A 12,412-nucleotide genomic window follows, 5' to 3' on the forward strand; every position below is an offset into this window, starting at 1 on the left:
AAAAATAAATTTAAAAATTAAATCTTTAAAAAAAAGAAAAAGAAAATTTGGGGAACTACGGGGGGTGGGGGTGGGGTGGAATAGGATTCAGGCTGCCGCCGTCCCCAACACTGATTGTAGGAGAATGGGAGAACATGTGAGATGATAGAGAAAAGAACCAGCTAGAAGCCAATTGGAAGAGAGCTGCAGAATTTCACAGGAACCTGGCCCCTGAACCTGCAGACATAATCGCCTTCAACAATGAGCTACAAATGGCGAAAGCCTCACTAGTGCTCCTCAGAAACCATTACTTTCCCTCTCGTGCAATATGACTAAGAGCATGCCTAATCCTTTTATACTTTTCTGAGAATATTAGGTAACCTGGAGGCAATACACTTGAAGTAAGATGGCCCTTCAGTCACAGCACATCTGTCTGCAACACATTACAGGGGTCGCCTCTTAAGAGCTACAGAAGGGGGAGCCTATTCCCTGCTGAAGATTTGGAAGGATCTGGTAGATGCAGGATTTCATACTTTTATTATCTGAAAGAATCTTGAAGCTCAATTGGAAGGCTCTTGGAATTAATAGTGTCATGGTGATTTACGTGAGGTTGAAACTCTCATTACCAAGAAAGAAGGAGAAGAGAACATTTAAAATGAGATCAGAATCCTAAAATAGTAGGAAGATTAAGTACACGGTCCTATTTTAGTGAAATTCACATTTTTGAAACTTTAATGAATAATCTTAAATCTAATATATCATTAACATTTAGTGTACCTTTTGTGTGGTCAGGCGCCCTCTGCTGTCTTCAAGTTGAAATCTAGAAGAGAAAAAATTAACAATACACCTAACATCTAATTACCCTCACCACAAATAATCAGTGTAATTGGAGAGATCTCCCAAGTGTGCTATAGATGCAGTGGGTCTTTGTACTTTCCCACCTGGAAAGTGATCATATTAAACCCACCCACCTACTACACAGAACTCTTTTTTTTTTTAAGACACCAATTGTACTTGAACATTTGTTATTATTATTATTTTTTTAAATTAATTAATTTATTTTTGGCTGTGTTGGGTCTTCGTTTCTGTGCGAGGGCTTTCTCTAGTTGTGGCGAGCGGGGGCCACTCTTCATCGCGGTGCACGGGCCTCTCACTATCACGGCCTCTCTTGTTGTGGAGCACAGGCTCCAGACACACAGGCTCAGTAGTTGCGGCTCACGGGCCTAGTTGCTCCGCGGCATGTGGGATCTTCCCAGACCAGGGCTCGAACCCGTGTCCCCTGCATTAGCAGGCAGATTTCTCAACCACTGCGCCACCAGGGAAGCCCCCTACACAGAACTCTTGAGAGAATCAAGTGAAATTTAAAAAGCTTAGAAAAGTAAAAAGTAAAATACAAATTTAAGAGATTCTCTGTGCTGCAAAGTGGGGTCACGGTTTTGAACTGGCTGACGATCATTTCATTTAACAACATTAATTGGTTACCACAATGCGGGGATGTTGTACCAGGACACATGAGACACAAAACAGAAGACCCAGCCACCAGCTTCAAGGAGGTTTTGTTCTAATGAGATAAACATGATGATATTCCTCAAATGCTCTGTGAAATGAAGCAGGGAATAAGTACAGAAGGAGAGGATGGGGGGAGAAGGGGAAGAGGGAAGGCAAGGGAGGGAGTGACATCAAAACCCTTGTTTCATGTATTTTGTCCAGTTTAATAGACATGTGAGGGGAAAGGGGAAACCCAGTCTCTCTGCTCCATCGTGGCTGAAAGCAAAACTTTCTCCTCTTTTGGGTCAAAGTGTGCTGTTTAGTTTCCAAACATTTGGAGATCTTTCTGTTATTTATTTCTAATCCAATTCATTGATTTGAGAGATCTCAGAAGTCAGTGCTCTCCATTTCCCTTTAATTCTGCTTCAGCTGCATCCTACAAATCTTAATATGTTGTTTTGATTTTCATTCAGTTCAAGATACTTCCTGATTCCCTTTTTGATTTCTTCTTTGACCCTTGGGCTACTTAGAAGTGTGTTATTTCGTTTCCAGACATTTGGAGATTTTCTAAAGATCTTTCTGGAAAGTAATTTTTTTTCTCCACCTGCTTTTGCGTTTTTTTTTCTTCATCTCCATTATCCTGCAGTTTCACTAAGATACATTTAGACATTTATTTCTTTGTATTCACTTTGCTTGGGAATTGTTGGTCCTTGTGAGGCTGTGTGTGGTGGCCTTACAGGTCCGGGATTTCTCTGTCATCCTCTCTTCAGAGGATGCCGTTGCCCCCTCGTCTCTCTCTTCTCCTGGGTCTGTTAACCTCTCTTCTCCGTTTTCCCTCTGTTTGTCCCTCTGTGCTGCATTCTAGATAATTCCTCCTTTTATCTGCTGGTTCATGGATTGTTTGCTCAGCCCCATCACATCTGTCTAACTTGTCCATATAATTTTTTATTATGATTAGTAATTTTCAGAGGTTCAATTTTTCTCAAATCTGCTGGATCACTTTTATAGCTTTCAGTTCCCTGCAGATGTTTTCAAGCTTGTCTTGTCCTTAAATAATGTATGTTAATCAGTTTGTGCTGCAGTGACGCTGCTCGTATCCTTGAAGAACTGCTTGTGAATAACCTTCGAAAGATTTCAACAAAAGCATCTTTTTCCCAAGGGTAATTGCTTTTGCTTCTGCCAGACAGCCTTGGACACTGCCAGCTCATGACATCCTGAGTCCAGATTAGTGTCTTAAGTTTCTTTTGGACAACCCAGGTGATGTAAATTGAGGCTGAGAATCCAAGAAAAGCCTGGATGTGGTTACAGTATCTCAGGGACCTTGCCTTCCCACATACCCCGCTCGGCACTGGGGTGACCTTCTCTGTTCCCGAGGTTCTGGGCAGCAGGCTTACTTCTGCTGCACCCTCATCCTCAGGCACAGCTCTTGGCACCTCAGCTTCATCTGCAGGGAATGGCCCTGTAGCTCCCACCTAGGACAGCCTTGGATTTGCTGAGCTTTCTCCTTGCCCTTTGAGGCTGTCAAACCCAAGTCAAACATGGCAACACTTGCCCATGCCCGGAAGCAAAAGCCATCTCAGAGCCCAGCCTCTACTCAGTTTTTTTTTGTATGTACTTCCCGTTAGGTTCCGATTTGGTGATTCTTTACTCCTTGTTACCCTTCTGATGCCTTTAAGAAGACTCATTTCAACATTTATCCATCATTTTCTAGTTTGAATGGGAGGATTGGTCCAGATAACTTAGTCTACCATATTACAGCACTGCTTCAGTCTTTAAATGGTATTTTTCAGTGTGTCATTAATATATACTAACTTCTAAAATTCGGAAAATACAGGCACAGCCTGTATTTCTTCTCTCCCACGCACATCCACGCTTAGCATGGGGAGGAATTTCCTGCTGACTGATTTTAAGCAAAGATCTGTGTTGTAGTTTCACTCATCTGCTTGGCTCACAAGTGCAGGGCCTTCTTCATTCTTGCCATTGCCCCATCTTCTTTATCACCCGTCTCAGAGCCATCACATGAAGATCAAGGACATTCTGTAAGTCATCAGATGCAAAAATTGGGGAGGAGAAACACCAAAACCTAGATAATAGTGCAGGAAATGCAACAAAAGACAGAGCCATGCTGGGTATGTTAACTGCAAACTCGAAAGGCACCTGTAACATCACAGCGAGTCAGGGAACAGGTTGTGATGAAGCCAACGACCTTGCGTGCTGCCCTGTGAGCCTGCAACTGCTCATCTGTTTCCCGGCCACTGTGTCCCCTAAACCTGCCCAAACACAGCCCAAAGCCAGCTTTCCTGCACGCAGATTTCGAGGCACCAGCCTAGAGAACATGCAGTGTGCGAAACTGCAAATCTGTCCCTAAGGTTAAATTTGTTTTTAAAAAGGTAAAACTCCTTGCGCAAATAGTTGGAGGTATTGGTGATTCTTTAAGTTGATTTTTAAAAATCCCCATAATATCACTGTTTTGAGCATCTGGCCCTTTAATCCTGCCTGACCCAGGAACCAGCTCAGTTTTCAAGCCTGATCATCTCACAGTCAACAACTTATGCTCAGGGTTCATAGCCGTGGCCCCTTAAATTCCAGCTGCCTGGCTTTGAAAGTAGATCGCAGGCACTAAACTTTCTAATTCTCCAGAAGGGCTGTTCTCCCGCCTCTTCCAGAGAGGCTCTGACCTCAGGCCATCTGGAGGGGGCCAGGTGTTAACCCTTCACGGAATCGCAGTTCTGAAACCTAAGTTCTGGGCAGAGACCTAACCACATCCTCCTATCCTTGGCCGTTAACTGCATCATTCATGAATGATGCAATTAATATAAAACATGTGAAACGCAACAAAGACTTCTTCTACATCAAAACCTGAGAGTTCTACGTTGTTAGAGAGCACTCAAAGACTGGATTGGAGAATTGGTTAAGTGGTGCCCAGTATTTCAAAGGCATGCCAGGAATAATGTTCATGTTATCTGATTTCCAAGTAAGTCAAGATTTTCCCATTAATGCATTTCCTGGAATGGTCCCCAGGATACGCTAGGAGCTAGGATACGCTAGGAGCTTATTGCTTTATAGTAATCCATGTGCTGTGTCTCTCCTCCGCTAGGTGTCAGTCTCCCTCAGGCTGTATCTTATTCACCTTCGTATCCCCAGGACAAAAATGTTGCACTATTTGCTAAATGTTAATAAATTATGAATAAACGGTGAATGAATCAAACCCCCCAAATGACAGCACGACTTGATGCAGAGAAGGTTTGTCCAGCACGGTCAGAGGAGGGGAATGTTTGAGCTGGTCAAATATTTCACAATAATGTCCTGTATGTGGGTCATTCATTCCCAAAGACTAAGAACCACACACACTGGAAATCAAAACTCAAGGGAGATAAAAATGAAGATCTAGAAAGATCTATCAGAGGAACATAGGACCGGTGAATAAATGCACAGTCGACACATTTTGAATAAGATGCCTGTCCTATCTTCCCTGAGAAGCAGCTTCGATTGCAGGTTTCATCCTCTCATAGCAAACTTTTAGACTCTGATCCTCTACATCCCCACTAACGGGTTTGGTGTAGGCTCTCACCCCGATTCCTATCTCACACTGGCTGTTCTTCCTTCCTCCCTTCTCTTGACTGAAAGGAAAAGGCACAGCTTAAAAGTTGTCAGTTAAGTTTATTCGGGGACCTTCCTGAGGACTATACCCCTCTCAGAAGAGGTAAGGGAGAAGCCAGGATATATAGGAATTTTTTGCTGGGAAAAATATGTAATCAAGCATGAAAAGATTACTGCTAATCACAAAGAACGGCCATCTCAAGTTAATGATTTTAGTGTGCTTTTCTACGTGTGGAAAGATGCAAGGATCTGGGGTCATTGAGACTTTTCCTTAGATATGTAACTTCACTATCTAAGGGGTCTGTATCCAAAGCACAGAGTGCTTCCTGTTTTTTTCCATCCTGAATTCCCCTCACTGTTGGTGGGCGACTGCAGGGGCCAAAGGCTTGATCCTTGTAGCAGTGGAGTGGCAGGCAACTTTTTTTCCTTACTCTCCCTTCCTCCCCTCTTTCTCTCTTTCTCTCACCATCCCCCACCCCCCTTCCTTCCTTAGTGTTTTTCTCTCTGGCCTGAGAAGGAAGGCCTGGGGTGGGCAGAAGGGAATTCTGCCTCGATGGGCCCCGGAAACACTGTCAACGTTGAGAGTTAAAACAAAAAGTAGGTTATTCCGGGGAATGGGTGGAAGCTGATCAAAGGCAAAATCGTGACGTCGGTGAAATTGCTGTGAAGCTGTGCAAGGCCCTCATGCTCCTCTGCCACCAGGACCCTCCCAGGTAGGACTCCACTCCTAGGCCTTAACATCCCATCAAAATGTCTTACCTCCCAGTCTCTCAGATAACCTCTCTCTAGGATGACAGCATTAACTAGTGATTTTATAAGGATTGCAGATGCTCCACATATGTCATCAGGGAAATGCAAGTTAAAACAGCCAGGAGACGCCTCCACATACCCATCAGGATGCCCAAAACCCAGAACACTGACAATATCAAATGCTGGTGAGGACATGGGGCATATTTTTACATGAGTCATGTCGGGGAAGACTTTTCCTCTACCCTTCTAGGTTCTTCTGCCTGGTCTATGAATTGGATTGGCATGGGACAGATTAACAGGAGAAAAATCAAAGTTTAATAACACGTATACATGGGAGAGATCCAGAAAAGCTGAGTAACTCACCAAAATGGCCGAAACCCTCGCCTTAAATACCATTTTCAGCTAAACACAAAAGAGGATGGTGAGGGCGGTGGTTTGGGACTTCATAGGAGAGGAAGGTCATTCACGTGGAGATGTTGGTAAATATCTGTTTCCTGGGCTGGGCAGAGACAATGGGACGCCGAGTGGACCCTGATCTCCGCTGGCCCATATTCTTTGCAGACATATCAGGGGATAGCTCTATTCTGGGAACAAGCTCTCTATCTAAATCCTTCGGGCAGCTGGAGGAAGGTCAAAGTTTTTTCCTGAGTCTTTTGGTGTCTTGATTGTTTTCAGCTTGAAATAATTTGCAGGCCAGAGACATTTTGGGTGTCTCTGGCCTGCAAATTTTGTTCCCCTACAGTAATGTATTTAATGTTACCCTCGATTCATCCAAAAAAAGTAGCAAGCCTGTAAGAGCAGTGCTACAGCAGATGGGGTCTCGGGAGCCAATGCCCACCGCCTAGAAAGTAGGTTTTTGGGGTGCTGTCTCTGGGACACGGATATGAAACTGCAGGCTCTCGAGTGGGTGGCATGCAAGGCTCACAGTGTCACTACAACCTGCTCACCGACCAACTGCTGTGCATTTGACGTTAATGGTTGCTTCCTGGCTGGCAGAAGACCCAGTCTTCCTGGGATACCTCTGAGATACCGCAATAAAGATGAGGAAACATCTGTCACAGGCTAGGCCGCCTAGCAGGGGCTCTACCCACAGGCACATGGGAAATGTTCACATTAGTATATGTTTAATAATAATAATAAAAGAACAAGCAAAAAAAGAAAAAACGAGAGAGAAAACCTGGTCACCAGACTTACCTCATTAAAAATTCCCAGGTACTGGGACTTCCCTGGCAGTGCAGTGGTTAAGACTCCACGCTTCCACCGCAAGGGGCACGGGTTCGATCCCTGGTCGGGGAGCTAAGATCCCACGTGCCGCATGGTGTGGCCAAAGAAAAAAAGAAATTACCAGGTACTATGTGAACCGGGCATCCTGCCCCTGCCCTGACCCCTCCCCACTGCTGACCCTTGACATGGAGGAGGCATTGAAGGGTCTGCTGTCAGCATTACTTGGTGATAAAATAATGACTTGGTGACAGTACTCTTCAAGGCAGGAGGGGGTGTCTTGTTTTGTCTTAGCATCAGGCCACTTTGGTCCGGGCGGCCAGGGCAGAGCAGGCTGAGTCCCTTCTGGCTTTTGCTGAGACAGAGCCGCCCGGACCCTCTCCTGGGCCGAGGACGGAAGGACGCAGACTGGGGGATCTGGGCTCAGCAAAAGCAGACAGAGCTCCCTTAGGGTTGAGGAGCAGCCCCATGGTCCTAGTGGACCACCAGAACCCATAGCCGGGAGCTAGGCCCAGGGCCACGGGGCTGTGGACATAGTCCGCACAAGGAGAAAGGGGCCTGAGGGGTGAGCTCGCCCTACCCCACACACCCTCATGACCCCCAGCCAGGAAGACGCCCGTGGGGTGGGGAGGGCCTGGGTCACCCGGGACGGGACAGACGGGCCTTGGTGTCCCCAGACTCCCATGGGGGGATGCAGACAGCGTAGAAGCCAGGAGAAGCACGGAGGCAGCAATATGGGAGCTGGCCACCAGAGGTCAGCCTTTCCCCACAGACGGCCACAGGCCATGTGACACTGACCTTGCATCATCCCCGCATGGCGTCCGGGAGGAGGGCCTGGGACTCACCACTGCCAGGGCTGAGCCCGCAGGAAATCCCCCGGCATTGGAAGTAGAAGCACCCACAGCTCTCCGTGGCACGGATCGTGCCCCCTGCGCTGTCACACTGGAGGTTGGCTGGTCCCCAGGCAGGTGGCCAAGAGGGGCCGGGACGGGAGGCTGGGAAAGGTGGCTCTTCGGGGCTTCCCTGGTGGCGCAGTGGTTAAGAATCCTCCTGCCAATGCAGGGGACACGGGTTCGATTCCTGGTCCGGGAAGATCCCACATGCTGCGGAGCAACTAGGCCCGTGCACCACAACTACCGAGGCTGTACTCTGGAGCCCGTGAGCCACAACTACTGAAGCCCGTGTGCTACAGCCCGTGCTCTGCAACAAGAGAAGCCATCGCAATGAGAAGCCTGCACACCACAAAGAAGATCCAGTGCAGCCAAAAATTAAAAAAAAAAAAAAAAAAGTGGCTCTTCGAACTAACTCTTACCTCCCTGATGCATAATGTGTTAGGAGCTGCGTTGGTTTTTGGTTTTTCGAGGGTTTTTTTGGCCGCGCCGCGTGGTTTGCAGGATGTTCGTTCCCCAAACAGGGATTGAACCTGGGCCCCCGGCATTGGCATTGGAAGCTCAGAGTCCTAACCATTGGACCGCCAGGGAAGTCCCAGAAGCTGCGTTTTTAAGAGGGGTTTCGGTGCAGGCTTTGTGATCGTTTTGTAGGATGAACCGAAGGAGGACCAGGCCTGCCAGCCTTCAGATAGGACACCGGGGCAGGCACAGCCGGAGCCCTGGGGCCCCAGAGGAGTCGGCCAGGCTTTCCTAATCCGGAAAGATGACGGGGGCGGGGGCGGGGGGGGGTGATGTCTGGGAAAAGGATTGTTTGCCAGCCCTGGCGTCACAGTCACCCAGTGTCTTCAGATGTCTATGGAAACCTGTAAATACTGTTTGCTCAACTGCTGGGCACAGCAAGAATCCTCCCTCCTGCCTGCCAGGTGAGGAAAGCAGTACCAAGGGCTCATGGGGAGGCCAACTGTTTCTTCTTAAAATCTCAACCTTCAACACCGTCATCTCTGTCATCAAAGTGTTGGAAAGAACAAGAGCCGACCCACCTCTGTGCTTCCTGCAGTCAGACCCACGCGGCTCTCTCCACCGGGTTTATAATGGGCTCTCCGGCCTCGCCCTCTGCCCCTGCACCTGCCCCCACACCTGCCCTCTCCCCTCCCCCGCCTTACTATTGCTTTCACCTTTGGCTCCTTTTTTTTTTTTTTTTTTAATCAGATACTTTTTTTTTCCTTTGGAATACTTTTAGATTTGCAAAAAAGTTGCAAAGATAGTTCTGAGTTTTTGTGTGTTCATCTTCCAGGACATGGTAAGTCGGTCAAAATGGAGAAGCCAACACGGGAACACGACTATTAGCTAAACTGCAGTCGTTATTTGGACTTGGCTGGTGTCCCCACTGAGAAGTGGAGTATCTTCTGCCATATCAGTAAACAAAGGATGCCACAGTCATCAGCGCTTGCAGCCACTGCCAGTGGTGAACCCTGAGGGAACTCAGGAAGGAAAAGAATACCTGCCACCTAGCAGCCATCAGACTGCAGCCACTCCCTATGGTGAGCCCTGGGGAAATTCAGGATGTGAAAACAGGGGATACTGGCCCCAGATAGCTGAGGTGCACATCAAAGGAATGGGTTCAGTGAGCCCAGACTCTTGCATCTTCCCATACATAGAAAAGCGCTAAATTCCTTTAACTTGAGATATCTGGTTTTCCTTTAATTAACAATAATCTTTGGATGTTCAGACTACCTGCCTTTCGTTGCAAAACTTCTATATGTAATCTGGCTCTACCTGCCCTCGCCTCCTGGGAGCAATTCTCTCAGGGTTACTTGCGATGCTGCCTCCTGGGCTTGAAGTCCTAAAAATTCCCGCCAAATAAAGCATAACTCTCAACTTTTAGGTTGTAAATATTTTTTTAAGTCGACACCACTAATATCCTTTGTCTGGTCCCATTCAGGATCATTGCATTTAGATGCAGCTCACTTCTCAGAATGCGCACCGCACAGCGCCCCTGCCCACCTGGTGTGGCTCCCACCCAGAAGTCCCCACCTGCTGCTCTTGGGAGAAAACACGCCCCGAGTGGAAGTGTCCGGCTGTCTCTGGAATGTCTTTGGGCTATGATGGAGACCTTCCTTTGACCTCTCCCCAGCCAGCCTCCACAATGGCTGTCCTCCATCCCTCTGGGGTACCCTCTGTCCTCCTCACTGCTCCCGCGGCCTTGCTCTCGCGATTCTGAGTATCAGTCATTCACTACTTAGTACATACCCCGGGCTTTGCCCAGCACTGTGCACTGCCGAGCTGTGAAGATGCAGAATTCTCTGGAGTGGGAATCGTCTAGAATCTTGGGTGGCATTAGGGATTAAAGCTTTTTTTGAGAGTCCCATTACTTAGAGAGTTCCCCTCACTCCTGTGACTGTGGCCCTTTCTGCCCCTTCCCCACCCATGCCTGGAATAGCACAGATCCTCGTGCTGTGTTTCACTGATGCCCTCCCATCCCCAGAGTCTCCCCCGAACCCCATAGCTGAAGCACCGACAGAGGACATCATTTAAGACTCACTTCCATGCAGCGAGATGAGGTCTTTACTCGAAAAAAAAGGAAGGGAATCTGTAAGAGAATCCTGCCGAGGCCGGGCCCTCCTCCACCACTGGTCTCCCGGTAACCAGGTAACCAGGATACCTTCCTCCAGCTGCCCAAGGTCATGGGGTTCCACTCAGAAAAACAAAACAAACCCCTAGGTAAGGGATGCAAAGATCAAAATGTCCCCACCGTGCACCAAAGGGAACACTGAGTTACTTGTTTCTCCCGCTCAGGGGCCGCCGGCCACAGGGAGCTGGGAATGTTAGTGATTTCATCCATGGGACAACCCTTATTTCATGTGATTGTCAAACGAGGCCAAAACCAGGGATCCGAGGAGCAGTGCTTTTCTGAATCAGTGACCACAGTAAAAATTGCAATGACCTTGCGGGGCCGCATAACTGACCAGAGTTCTGAGTCGCTCACCCAGAGCCGCTCGGCCCTTCAGGCCAGAATTGGAGAAAGTGGACAGTGTCTTGCCCAGGCCCTGGTCTTTCTGCGGTGGCCTCTGAACAATCTTGCGCTGGGAGAGCTCGTGGCCCCTGCACACCTGGGAGGGCGGAGCTTGGGGGGGGCGGGTGAGGCTGAGGCGCTGGGTCCTGTGCCCCGCACCGGGCAGTGGCTCCACCTGTGAGCTCCGTGCCCACGGTTGTGCCCTCTCCCTGCTCCCCCGCCGGCCTGAACTACAGTTCACTCCACATGCACTGCCCAAATTAGTCCTCCCCCTTCCCCTTCCCCCCGTGTTGGCCTTGCAGAATACCCCTGGGTTGATTTTGCAAATCTGGGAACATCCAGGAACAGCACAAGGAAAAGCCACTGGGGCTGCAGCCGTGCAGCCAGGACCAGGGGTCTGCTGCCCTCCTCCAGGCCCCGAGCCCCGGGCTACAGGGGCCCCTCGGCCCAGGAGCTTTCTGTAACTGGGAGGGGCCGGGAGCACTGTGACACCCACTACAGCCCCTCCGGCTCCTGCTCAGCTGTCCCCTGGCTCAGTGACCGTCCCTTTCCCTGGTTCCCCATGGCCACCCCACATCCACTTCCACCTCCGTCTACTCAGGACAGTGATACCAGAACACACCCCCTCTTACCATGCAGCAGTGGTCTCAGATGTTACCCCCAACCTAGGGCTTCCCTGGTGGTGCAGTGGTTAAGAATCCGCCTGCCAATGCAGGGACACGGGTTCGAGCCCTGGTCCGGGAAGATCCCACATGCTGTGGAGCGACGAAGCCCATGAGCCACAACTACTGAGCCCACGCGCTGTAACTACTGAAGCCCACGCGCCTAGAGCTCGTGCTCTGCAACAAGAGAAGCCACCACAATGAGAAGCCTGTGCACCGCAACAAAGAGTAGCCCCCGCTCGCCGCAACTAGAGAAAGCCCATGTGCAGCAACGAGGAACCAACGCAGCCAAAAATAAAAATAAATAAATAAATAAATTTATTAAAAAAAAAAAAAAAAGAAGTTACCCCCAACCTAGAGAGAGAATAAACCTGGGTGACTGTACCAGGTGCAGGACTGTGGTACAGGGAGTCCATGCCGGGCAGGGTGAGCGGGGACTCTGGACCTGCTGCTTGATTTTGCTGTGAATCTATAACTGCTCCAAAAAATAAAGGCTATTGTTTTAAAAAGCCAACACACTACTACATATAAAATAGATAACCAACAAGAACCTACTGTATAGCACAGGGAACTCTACTCAATATTTTGTAATAACCTACAAGGGAAAAGAATCTGAAAGAATCTATAGATATAAATATATAGTTTAAAACGCCAGCCTCTGTGGCTTGGCCGACCCCATTCCCGCGGTGAGCTCACTAGGGCGCTAGTAGTCTCCGGGACACCTGGGAGGATGGAATTAGAATACCCCTCAACGAATTTGTCCCACATTCTTTGTTTCCTTTTGAATTTTAAAACATTTCTCCTTCTCA

At 48.6% G+C, this 12,412-nt stretch overlaps 1 protein-coding gene across 1 annotated transcript in view; it reads right to left on the reverse strand.

The window, feature by feature from the left end:
- KLHDC4 (kelch domain containing 4) overlaps nucleotides 1–7,046 on the reverse strand; it is a 65,616-nt gene extending 58,570 nt beyond the window's left edge. The window contains exons 1-2 of the mRNA XM_036833184.1: nucleotides 7,012–7,046; nucleotides 757–799 (exon numbers count right to left, since the gene is read on the reverse strand). The gene's annotated coding sequence lies outside the window, so the exon portion shown is untranslated. The remainder of the gene's footprint in view (nucleotides 1–756; nucleotides 800–7,011) is intronic.
- Nucleotides 7,047–12,412: the final 5,366 nt, after the last annotated feature.

Source organism: Balaenoptera musculus, chromosome 19 (genome assembly GCF_009873245.2).
Source record: "Balaenoptera musculus isolate JJ_BM4_2016_0621 chromosome 19, mBalMus1.pri.v3, whole genome shotgun sequence".
Lineage (NCBI taxonomy): Eukaryota > Metazoa > Chordata > Mammalia > Artiodactyla > Balaenopteridae > Balaenoptera > Balaenoptera musculus.